Raw genomic sequence first — 12,849 nt, 5'->3', positions numbered from 1 at the left:
GGCTGTAATTCCCTGTGCTATACATTATACCTTTGTTGCTAATCTATTTTATACGTAGTAGTTTGTATCTCTTAGTCCCAAACCCCTAATGTGCCCTCTCTTCTTTGGTAACCACTAGTTTGTTTCCTATATCTGTGAGTCTGTTTCTGTTTTGCATATACATTCACTTGTATTATTTTTTACATTCCACATATAAGTGACATATAATATTTGTCCTTCTCTGTCTGACTTATTTCACTAAGCATAATATTCTCTAGGTCCATTCATGTTGCTGCAAATGGCAGAAGTGCATTCTTTTTTATGGCTTTTAATAATGGCTACATATACCACACCTTCTTTATCCATCTACGGATGGGTAAAAGGGTTGCTTCCATATCCTGGCTGTTGTAAATAGTGCTGCCAGGAACAGCACTTCTGCCCTTCTGCTTGGATCTCAAAACCCAGGAGCAGATGCTGGAACGTTACCTCCTATGTCTGGCCTATCAGTGAGTCCCGATCTCTCTCTCCATGTGTAACCTTGGACACCATGAATTCGGTCTGCCCAGGGTCCCAGTAGTCAGAGAGTGGCTCAGTGTAGAGCTTTAATTCCTCATATCATGACCCACAGTAACCCATGATCCTTCACAAATTGCTCTAAAGTGTCTGTCTTGGTGGGATTGAGAATGAGACGTTTCCTGAGCAGATACTCACGTTACATTGACAAGAATAGGTGTCCTGTTCTGCTCAGAACCCGCTCTCATAACTCCTTGAGTTTCCTTCCTTCAGAAGGCAAGAATCCATTGGCCAGTATAATCAGCAGGACTTCCTGGGGTTCTTCCCTGGAAGAGTTGTGGTGCAGCGTGAGGCATGCTGCCCCAGAAAGTACCTGCCTTGTTGTAAAAGGTGAATTTGTCGCTGAAGACAGAGTTTGCAATCTTGATGTTCAGGTTAGCATCCACCAGCAGCTTTTCTGCCCTTAAATCCCCATGGACAGTACCCTCCTGGTGGCCGTCTGCACAGCGCACACTTTCTGCTGGAATCTGCCTTCAGCCTGTTTGCTTTCCTGTTGCCGTGAGCCACGAGGTACTCAAACGCCTCTCCTCCACTAGTGTCCTTCCTAACGAGGCGGAGAGTTTCCTCAGCTGCCGTCACTTCTAATATTTAACTATGTTGGGATGATCCAAGCCTTCGTGATTCCTGCTTTGCGGCATAGTCTCTGGATGTTGGAGGAGTCTGCTGAGTCCTGTCAGTGATTGTCACAGCTATCGCTTTCCCAGTCGGGATGGGCTGGCCAACTTCACCATAGCCAAGTCACCCTTGCCCACGGGTCTCCATGGTCTGGAGGAGACCGTGTGAATCTGAGTCTCCTCAGGAGAGATGGCTCACGGGCCCTGCAGTAAGTCGGACTCACTGCTGAGCTTGGAGTTAAGGCGTCCTAAGGTCAGCTTACATTTGGGAAGAGCTGGTGAGAAGCTTGGTCCGAACTGCCTCAAAAACAAATCAGCTCAAAGTTCACCTGATGAACTGGTCTTTATAATGGGATCAAAACACAATGCCGAAAGAATATGAAAAGGAATATATATATATAGAGAGAGAGAACTGAATCACTATGCTGTACACCAGAAATTAATACATTGTAAATTACACTTCAGTTAAAAACAATGCCAGACAAAAATAAAAATAAACTAAACAAATAACAAAGTGAAAAGGAAATGAGTAAAAAGAATAAAGAAAAAAAGAAAAAGAGGATTAAAAAAAGAAAAATGAGAAAAATAAAGAAAAAATAAGTAAACTGAAAAGGGAAATAAAGAAAAAGAAAAAAGTAAAGAAAATAAATAACAAATGAAACAGACAAAAATGCCAAGGGGGAAACGGACTACCTTTGGTTAAAAGTCCCTCAGGTCACTGATAAGCGGCTTTCTTAGCCAGAAAGACAGATAATTTAGGCCCAGCCAGGGACTGAGATGGGTGCTGGGAACTCCAAGGCAATAGTTTCATATGAAGGTCATAGGAAGAAATGAACCTATCAACAGGGCTGGGGATAATCTGCTGTGCTTTTTATGTGGGTTATAGCAACTGACATTACCTTATTAGAAATTGAAACCTGCAGGATGTTTCAGTGGACTTTTCGAGTTTGGAAAGCTGCAGTAATTTTTAACTTCTGAAAACATCATAATGTCTACACTTAAAATATTCAGTATCTTTAAAGACTGAATGATTGGTCTTAAAACAATGCCACAACTTAATTGGCATTATGATATTGTACGAAATGTTATATTGCATAGGACACAACAAAGTACATTATTATTATCTATAAAGCTGAAGGGAAGCTAGCAGTCATCATACTTTGATTTCTTATTCACAGTTTTGCCCAGTTTCTTCAGAGTACATTACTCCCTTTCCATACTCCTACCTCAGGGCTCTGCAGTAGCTCCTACTTTGGCCTGGAACGTTCTTTCCCAGAGATCCTTAAAACTTCCTTCCCCATATCATTCAAGTATTTGCTCCAATGTCATCTTTTTAGTGAGACCTTCCCTGATTTACCTATTTGTTCTTATAAAACCCCTTGTGTAACTTATCTGCCATCCCTATACAAAACTTTGTATTCTGGAAATTTTCAAACATACACAAAATTTTAAAAAGTATCTTCCTCATGTATCTATCATCCAACATCAATAATCCACAACATAATTGCAGTCTTAGTTTACACATAAACACTTTAATCTGCATCTTTAACTAAGTACTTGTATTTTAAAAACACAGGCACCATGCCATTATGAAATCTAACAAACTAGCAATATCACATACCAGTATATACTCAAACCTCCCAGTTATCTCAAAGATGTCTGCCACAGTTGATATGTTTGACCAAGTTTGGGATAAACTGCTGTAGGTGCCACAGGGATCTAGCACAGAGCACCTTGCCTGTGCTCAATCAGTCCAATGGTTTGGAGCATCTTCACCGTATTGTCAATTGATTTGAAGCCCAGCCCAAACTGGTTCTCAATCTTCATTTACCTATCTCTTTCTGCTATTCTCAATATATCTCCACCCACTGCCACCCTACTTTCCTACTTTTATGATAGGGTCAGAGGCACCAAAATGTCTACTGATTTCTTTATGGCTCATTCAGAAAATTGTGTCAATGGGACAAAAATCAATTAGGATGACTTTACTTATCTGATTTGATGCTGTAAACAAACACACATTTTCCATCATCCTGTGAAAGGTCAGGAGGGTGAGACCAGTGGGTGACAAGCAGATGTCAAGAGTGATTAAAGATAGAAATATTTCAAAAAATCAGTGTGTGTGCTGTGTGTGTGTGTGAATTGATGTGTATGATTTGTGTGTGTGTGTATGTGTGTGTGTGTCTAGGCAAGAGAAGCTGGATCTCAGCTTTAAAACCTAAGTAGTACTAAGCTGAATCTCTTTGATTCACTGTGCCATTAGGGTACTCAGGCACCAGTTGTTACTGGTGTGTCACTGTCTGGGGTGGTGCCCTACTAGGGGCCATTTGCAGAAATGACTAGGAGCCTCTTGGGAAAGGACTGAAGGGAAGGGAAGAGAGAACGGGAGAACACAAATTTGATCTGAGGAACATGGCTCAGTGTGAAAGGGAGAGGAGGCTCTAGGAGTATTTTTTGTTCTAGCTCTGCCTTCCCTCCCTCCTCCTCCTAGGCACGTGCATAGGTAAAAGTACGTTAAATCTCCTCTATCACCACAGTTTCCATACGTGGTGACCTGGCTACATGTAAAGACCCATTGCAAAACTTTTTCCCACTTCGCTGGGGAGCAGGAGGCCTGGCCAAGGACCAGAGCAGCCGGTGCCAGACTTGGCTTGGGCTTTGGAGGGAGCAGTGGCAGAAGTGTCACCATGGCACGTGGAGCAGGGAGAAGAAACCCCATGGACACTCCAGGGAGCTCCCAGACATATTTGGGGAGTGGGGGTTGGCTCAGGCAGGGCTGGATTCTACCACTGTGAGTGGAAATGGAGCCAGAGAAACAGGATTTTGCTTCTTTCCTCTGTTTCTATACAGAGACCCTGGTTTTGACTCCAAGTTGGAGTGACCTGGGAAACACTGGTGACAGTAGGGGTATGAAACCAGTTACATTTAGTGAAAGCCTGTCATTGCTGGAGCTCATTGCAAACAAGCCTGCTTTACAAAGCTAAGGAAAAGAACTTTGTATGACTTTTTATAATTCAGTGAAATTGATCAATAAAAATTACTCACTTTGCACAGACGTGGGTAACAAACTTGAATAACAAAATCTCCAGGCTTAGAACCCAGTATTTCCATCAGAAAATTATGGTCATATGGTCCTCCTCTCTCCCCTCGGTCTCTCTCATCCATCTCAGACCTATTAGTCAGGAGGTGTCTGGTATCTGGGAACATCTCAGCATCTCCACTCAGGCCTCCATTGACTCAACAGCTGCTCCCGTTCTGGAGCAGCTGGGAGTCCTGGGGATCAGAGATTCTCACTGGGTGGGGAAATCTACAGGGCTCCACGCACTGCTCCACGCACTGCTCCACGCACTGCTCCACCCTTAGGAGTGTCTGGGGAGAAAGAATAGACACTGAAATTAGAAAAGGAAGAGAGAAGAAAACAACAGAAGGACAGTGTCGTGTAATGCTAACAGCATGGGCTCTGAAGTCAAAGATGACATTCAAATTTCAGCTCCCCTGGGGGACATTAGTGAAGGTTTCTTAACTCTCTGAAGCCTCAATTTTCTTGTCTAGCGAATGGCAAGCATAACCACCCGTGCCTTAGCTGCAGGGCCATCCCGAGGCTGTGCAGGCCTCCAACAAATATTTTTGTGGATCCTCATCTCTATAACTGATTTGGGTCTCCTCAAATGAGTGAGCCAGGACCATTCTGGCAGCTGAATCTCATACCATCTCACCTGAGAGATTCTCATTTTAGGCCCATTTGTGTATTTTTGCTCTCAGTGCTTGTGCTTCTGGTGTTATATCCAAAAAAGATCATCGTCAGGACCAATGTCAAGGCGCTTTTTCTGCAAGGAACAATTTTAACAGATCCTGGGGGAGTGGAAGGTGCTATCTCATTTCTCCACAAGGGGGCGGGCTTGGCCAGCTCAATAGCCCCTTCCCAGCTGGGCTATGACAAGTCCATCTTCCTTCCCCAAAAAGGTTTCCACACCCCCTTCAGAAGTGAGTGCTTGAGGAACACCACCATTTTTCTTTTGTATTTCTTATTTGAAAAGGAATACACAGAAAGTTAAGAAAATACAGAAAACCACAAAGAAAAAAATTCATCCAGTCTCAGAGCACAGAGATTCCACTACCATTTTACTGTGGAATGAGTTGAATTTTCCTTTTTAAATTAAAGTAACAACTCGCACCACAATTTCTCTTGGGAAAGGGGGGTCTATTTTCCTTCTTCATATTTGTTTTCTTTTTCTCTTTTTTTTTTTTTTTTTTTGAGAAAAATAAGCTGGTATATTTTCTGAATTCAGCATGGGAGGACATCTCGTCCCTGGGTACAGGGAGACAGATGGGGCGTGGGGGCTGGATGTCCTCTAACAAAAGGGGCTCAGAGGTGGGAGGAAGGTCGATGGCCTGACTTTTTTGCTTTGTCTGTTTTTTTGGTGTTTGTTTTCCACTGTGTGAATGGATTATTTGGGGGAGCACTTTGCAGAGGTGTTAATTTCACATCTAGGTCAAAACAAGCAGCATGAACAAGGCATTCCCGGAAGGAGGAACTTGGGAGCCCATAAACACTGAAGCCCGTGGGAAGCGGGAAGCGGCAGAAATCTCCGGCAGAACCTTGGGGCTCCTACAGCCTGTGGCGGACTGACAGGGGTGAGTCAGCTCTACCCAGAAACGTGGGGAAAGAAAACACCCAGCTGGGCTGTAAGTGTCATGCTAGAAATACATCATTGGGATCATACTCTTATTATATATATCGTATATATATGTAACACATATATTTTATCCTATTATAATTTTTTACTTTATATTCTGGAGTATTTCTCTTGTTCATTAAAAACATATACATATACACAACATATATCCATGTGTGTAAATATATATTTATTTACATATATAAAACTTAGAACGTTTAAAAACTGCAATATTCCATCATTTAGATGAAACTCTGGTGCCTAAATTTGGATGTTGAGGGTGTTTCTGTGGCAGTGACTATTAAAGACAACCTCTTGACCTGATTTGGAGCTCAGAGGGCTGAGGATTCACTTCTGACATATCTTCCACAGCTCTGGCCAGTTCCTGCCCCCAGAGACCCCCCAGGACACCCCCCCCCCCCCAGGCACAGTGGCGACCACTCTCGCATTGCATTCAGCTATTAACATCTAACATCGTGTGTTTCCACTTCCTCCACTAACGCCAGGGGCTCCCTGATCTCAGGACACCTCCTGTTTCATCTTCCTCGTGCAGCTCAGGCATACTGTGTAGGTTCAGGACATGTTTTAAATAAACACGAGTGTTGAGTCAATGGGCAGACCTCCCCCCACCCCCAGTCATGGGCAGGACACCCACCTCCGTCACGCTTCTCCTATTCTGGTGAGGCAGCATTCTACGCTGACGTTAAATCTGCTCCCCACAGTGCTTAGATGAGCCCGAGGAGGCGTGTTTTCATGACTCCTGCGTCCAGGTAACTGCACTTACATAGATTCTTTTCATGTGTGACATCCAGCAGGTTTTCCCAAGAGTATTTTGTATTGACCATTGTTCTGTTTTCTGAAGATGCAAGAGAGTGTGCGGAGGGGTGCATGAGATGGGGAAAGAGGGGGCAAGCTGAGACTTCCCCCTGGCATGCCTTGATATAGCAATTACTATTATGACTTTAGGTAGTTAGACCCTTAAAATACCACATTCTAGTTCTAGAAAAACTTAAGACCTCAAGAGGAAAAAATATGAGAACCAGAACCCATGTCTTGCTATTTTGAATTTGAATGGTTGAAAGGATACCCATGCACACAATTTCTCCCAGTCCATTGACTTTGTAGACTTTACTGTCTCTAACATGTTTGATATCTGAAGAATTGAGCTATTAACTAAAATATAGGCTTTTTTAAATTGGCAGCTGAGAAGAGAAGCACCTTCCAGAACCAATACATCCTTTGTGTGACAAATTAAGTGTTTCCTTTGCTTTTTTTTTTTTTTTTTTTTTTTTGCCTGTAGCTTGTCTTTAAAAGGTGAGGCCTGGTGACTGTGTCAAGCAGGTCTCTTTCAGTGGCAAGCAGAATAAAGGGAGTGGGCACTAGGCAACGTGATCCTTCACTTGCAGAAGAGAATGCAATACATACAAGCTCAGAGAGAAAGGAAACTATGGGCACCTTTAGACAGTTCATTCAACTTAAGTCGGTCTTTTCCAATTTTTTTCCTCTCTCTTTCACTTTCTTCTTACTGTAACAGAATTTCGATGAGTTAAGATACTCAAGACCAAATCAACTGTATGAATATTATACTTTCAACAAAATAAAAATGGAAACTAACCTTAAAAACAGAGAAACAAATGATGTCTTCAATAAAAACATATGCTTTTCAGGTACATTGAATCTTAGTGTCTTGTAACTAGAAGGGCCCATGGAAGTAATTTATCCAAACCCTCTATACTACACCACTACTCCTTCCAGTGACCTGCCAGACACTATTAATTGATTGCAGCATTTTTCCCACGATGCAGACATGAGCTCAGAATCCTTCCCAGCAAACCATTCCAGTCCTTTGCTACCAACTCATGGGAGTTGATACTCAAGATGAAACTTTCTGCTCATCGTGGCTTAGCCATACTACCCACTCTATGAAGGCCAGTAATCTTATAATGCCTTTGATGGATGATTCAAGGCTTCCCACATTTGCTTCCAACTTTCCTGTCTAGCTCTAAACAATTACATGCAGCCAAATGGAATGCTCTCTGGTCCCCAGTCAAGCCTTCATTGCTCTTATATTACTATGTAGCTCTTTGTACGCCTCCAGCATTGCTCCCTCCCCAGTAACAGTCCAGCATCCCTCAAGGACCATCCAAGAGCTGCTTCTGTAGCAACGTCTTCTAACCATTTATGCCTCACAGACTATAACATGATCACTCCTTCATTTAAACCTTCACAGCATTCTCCAGCTTATAATAAACCCTAGCAGGTGTTTTGCCACCAAGACTTCTTACATGGTTAGTGCTTTTTGTCTTTTGTTTAAGAAACCATGTCTGCCTCAATTTACCCATGCTTCTTTATATTATCAAGAAAGACTCTGAGGAAACAGAGAGAATGACTAATCACATCTTTGACAGTCAGAAAAGAGGTCTGCTAAGAGAAATATTGTAAAGTGGGGAGGGGCGAGGCGCCTACTAAAGAGAGGAGGAAGCCACAATTGGCAGGACTTTCTTGATAATTTAGTCAAAAAGTTTAGCCAATGTATAGACAGAGATGGCATGTTTGGGATGTTCAGTAAGATATTCCTGAGTAGCAACATCTGTAGTAGCAACACGAATTTGAAGTAAAAGGAGGCAGAGTGAGTAACACTAGGAGCCATTTCCTCAAGGTGCTCTGTGAATATGAAGGACTCGGCTCATCTAGCCAAGTCGACGCATTACAAAGACCCCAACCCACCCCCAGTTTAGAGCGCTGCCTCATCTTTATCCAACTTAATCACTGTCATCTGAGCCTTGGGCCATGCCTCCCAAGATTCAATGCCTTTTCATCTCAAGGAAAGGTTGAAGAATAAAACACATTCTTGATTTCTGGGATGATGACTGAAGAAGTCATAGCACCAGAAGCTGCTTCTGGCAATAGCAGCAGCACCAACAAATGAAGTCATTCTGTATCAATGTGGGTTCTGAGAGGAAGAGAACTCCAAGAACGTCTATCCTCGGGGAAGTCACTGCCTCTCCATCAGACGGAATGACAAATCCTGCTGGGGGCCTCGGTCCCCATCCTTACCCAGTCTCTTGTCATGGCCCAAGACTGAACTATCTTGCCCAGAATTTCCTTCTCTGTATGTTTCCAGCCAGGTTGAGTCAGAAGACAATTCTGCATGAGATTTGAAGGGTGGAAAAGAAGCAATCATTTGCTTTTTATGCTTGGAAGGGCAAGGCAGGTGTTTTTGTAGCTCAGGGCACATTGTTGCTTATCTCCTGGCTCAAGCCCTTGGTATGCCAGGCCTGCAACTGTTTCCACCTTCCTCTGGATCCTCCTTCAGTGTCTCCAAGTCCTGGGCCAGGTGTGTGGTTGGCTCCATGGTGAAGGGCACCAGCTTCTCCTGCGGGCCCCTCATCATCAAGGCTGGAGGCAGTAAGAGCTAACTTGGCCTCCTGACCATTGTTGGGGGATGAAGCAGTGCTGTGATTCTGGCCTGTCCTTGCTCTCCCCACATCCCATCCATCTTCCCTCCTCTACTGCCTCCCTGTGGACTTGAAGCCCCAGCATCAGACACAAAGACAAGAGTCTCCCAGAGACAACTTCACCAGCTCCCAGTCACATAAAGTCAAATTCCTATAAAAAAAAATACATATAATATACACTTCCTAATGGCTCTTCTTCTCTCACTGAACCCTGACTAATATACAATTAAATTCAAGATACTTAGTGAAACTAGGAATTAAGAAATTAGTGATCTAGTTTCATTTTTGCTAATTCTGGTTCTTTGCACAAATTATTTTATTCTTTTAGGCCTCAGTACAGAGAGTTTTGCTCAGTGATCCACTTACATTTCATTCTAGCTCTAAGGCTACCAAATGACTTGATGACTCTATGCCGAGGTATACCAGATGCTTTCACGATAGCTCTCTAACTACAACATATGGAGATTATATTGTGACTTCATTTATGTCTACATTATCTTAAACCCTCAACTACACAGTTTTTGTGACAGCAATGCCAGCTCAGTTCAAAATGTGACCTCTCTATTCCACAGTATCATTTTGTAGAGAATGTTAATCTGTAAAGGGTAGAGTTTAAAAATGTAGGTGTTAGGCAGTGTCCAGATAAAGCAGAATAAGAGAGTGAGGGACCTAGGGCACGTCATTTAAGGAGACACTCAGTCTCAAGGTCGTACTAGTGCAGAGTCAACACTGACACCATCCTGACAGCAAGTGTCTCTTTAAATTTTATTCCCTAGGTGCCCTACTCACCTCACCCCAGTCCTGTCCCTGGTTCTGGAGCCAGACTACTGGGGTTGAAGCAAAAATCCACCACTTGCAAGTGTGCAATCTTCAGCGAGTTATTTAATCCCTTTGAGTCTATGTCCTGATCTCTTTAAAAAAAAAGGATAATCACAATATATATCATAGTTAATGTCCAACAGCTAAAACAGCTTCTGGCACATAGTTAAGGATCAATGAACGTCAGCTTGAACATGATATGATATTTGAACATGAAAGGTACAGAACAGTGTCTCACACGTTGGTTGAAAATCAATCAATATTGACTGAGTGAGTTAATGAATATACAGAGATGGATGGATCGATGGTTGCACGGATGGACAAAATATCTATTCTCATTTCAGCTTCCCTGAATTTCCCCTCAGCTGTTCAGAAAAACACAGACAAAACAGAGAAAACACTCACAGACAAATTACTGCTGATTATTTTTAAATGGAGGGAAATATTTAAAACAACCTCAGCTGTTTATGATCGAGTTTAGGGATATGACTAGGTTGGGACGGGAAGATGCCTTCTTTCATTCATTCACTCATCTTCCAAGTAAAGAAAGGACAACCTGCAGTTGGAACTTCCCCAGTGTCTTTCACTCTATGGTTATTTTTACACAAATATGAGCCCCCTTCCCACTCTCCTTGTGGGAGCATATCCCCTGATTTGTTTTGTTTTGTTTTGTTCTTGGTTTTTTTGTTTTTAAATGTCCCAGTCTCACGTAGCTGTACCACAAAGGTAACTGGAAAAATGTGGAGTGCTATAAAATATGAGGGACAAGAGACGGCACACTGACACTGTAAGAACCCGGTACAAAGTCCTGCCTCTTTTCTCCAGTCTCCCCCTCCTTGATCCGAGTAAGTTCTTTGTGTGAATCCGGCTCAGGGCCAAGAGTCTTAGTGCCTCAGAGGGTCACAACAGGAGAAAGAACACGTCTTCGCAAAGCATTTTACTGAGTTTCTTTCTTGGGAAGTATGAAGGGAGTGGTTTCATCTTCTCAGTTTTAATGACTTCATATTTGTGCTGAAAGGAAAAGAGCAGGCGACAGGACGACCGCTCTCCTTAACATCAGACTTTGGACAAGCAAGAGAGGCCAAGGCTGGACTGACTCCTAAAGCTGAAGTCCAAAACAAGAATAGCTGGGATTTCAGCCACTGTGTCCAACAGGTTTACAAACTAGACTTGAGAGAGAAATCTCTCTACTTCGGTGTGTCAGGGAGGAATACAGAAAGGCCCGCATAGTAACCACAATGTAATGCAATTAACATTCCTTAACAGCTTACAGATTTGTCAGGAACCATCCTTGGGGTTTCTCTTGGTTTATAGGTCACAACTTCTTTATCCCATTCATCCGTCACTGGACACTTAGATTATCTCCATGTGTTGGCCATTGTGAAAAACGCTGCAAGGAACATGAGGGCACAAGTATCTCTTTGACAGAGTGATTTCAATTCCTTCAGTGGAACTTCTGGGTCCAGTGGTAGTTCATTTCATTTTAATTTTGAGAGGGACCTGCATACTGTTTTCCATCGTGGTATAAATTCTTTAAAGACAGCTGCTGAGTCTAGTGAGAGTAACTCCGCAGCATGCCAACACCTGGGCCAGATGTACAGACAGTAGCGTGTGAAAAAGCAGGATGCCACTTTCAGAGAGAGTTCAGAAAGTTCATTCCGACAGGGAAACAATTGCTACATCAGCAACACAGCAGCTGTCAGCCACCTGGAATAAGCTGCGAGGACAAGGCCGTCTCCCACACCAGGAGTGCAGGCTGTCCTGGGCTCACTGACAGCAGGATGGAGAGCAGAGAACAAGGCATCCCTAACCTCTCCCTAAGCAAATCTGGTCACGGCAGGTAGTAAACATAAAACGTGACTCCAGATTTTTACTAGTCTATGAGGTGGCTTAATTGAGTAAATTAAGAGGACTTTCATGAATATAGGGACTAGAAGAAAAAGTTTTGGGGGTAAAAACAAGCTCCATTTTAGACTTACAGAATTCATTTATGATGGGGGTCAGCAATTTTTTTTTCCTGTAAAGGGCCAGAGAGTAAGTATTTTAGGCTTTGCAGGCCATATGTGGTCTTTGATGAATTTTTCCCCCTAGAACTTGTAGAATTCTCTTTGTCGCCAGTGTTCTAAAAGTTTTCAATCATGTACTTGGTAAAGGTTTATTTTTTAGCCATTTGGAAACTTACCGCTTTCACTCAGGGAAATTTTATTGGATTTTTCTTGAATAATTTTTTTTCCTTTCATTTCATTTGTGCTTTCTCTCTAGAGCTCTCATTATTCAGATGCTGGTACTCATAGACTGATCCTCTAATTTTCTTATTTTATATACACTATTTTCCTTTCGTTATCTCTTTGTTCTACTATTTGAAAGACTTTTTTTTTCTATTTCCTATTCTAATCTTTCTTTTGAGATTTTCCACTTAATTGTTGTTTTAATTTCCAAGAGTTCTTCCAAGTTCTTTACATGTTTGTTTTTTCATAGCATTTGATTTTATTTTCTAGAAGCAATGTCTTCTCCAATATCTCAATTTACTGATGATAGTTTGTTGTTGTTGTTGTTTTAAATCTTCTTCTCTCTGCAGATCACTTTTTCAACTGCTTATTTTAGCTGTGGTCCTCCATGTTAGAGACTTTCCTAAAAGATCTGGGGATCCTTTGATGCCAGTTCATAATTAAGAGTGAAACACTAAAGAACTGACCAGAAGCTTGGAGCGCGTGTGTGGGGCTTGGTGAC

The 12,849-nt window shown here is 42.4% G+C and overlaps 1 long non-coding RNA gene across 1 annotated transcript in view; it reads right to left on the bottom strand.

Moving 5' to 3' along the window:
* Window positions 1-296: 296 nt before the first annotated feature.
* Window positions 297-12,849, bottom strand: part of LOC116667138 — a 72,685-nt gene continuing 60,132 nt past the window's right edge. The window contains exons 2-4 of the long non-coding RNA XR_004323905.1: window positions 6,498-6,698; window positions 4,212-4,535; window positions 297-1,508 (exon numbers count right to left, since the gene is read on the bottom strand). This is a non-coding gene — a long non-coding RNA (uncharacterized LOC116667138). The remainder of the gene's footprint in view (window positions 1,509-4,211; window positions 4,536-6,497; window positions 6,699-12,849) is intronic.

Source organism: Camelus ferus, chromosome 11 (genome assembly GCF_009834535.1).
Source record: "Camelus ferus isolate YT-003-E chromosome 11, BCGSAC_Cfer_1.0, whole genome shotgun sequence".
Taxonomy (NCBI): Eukaryota; Metazoa; Chordata; class Mammalia; order Artiodactyla; family Camelidae; genus Camelus; species Camelus ferus.
Note: the sequence above shows the minus strand (reverse complement) of the source record. Positions and strands in the feature narration are given on the sequence as shown.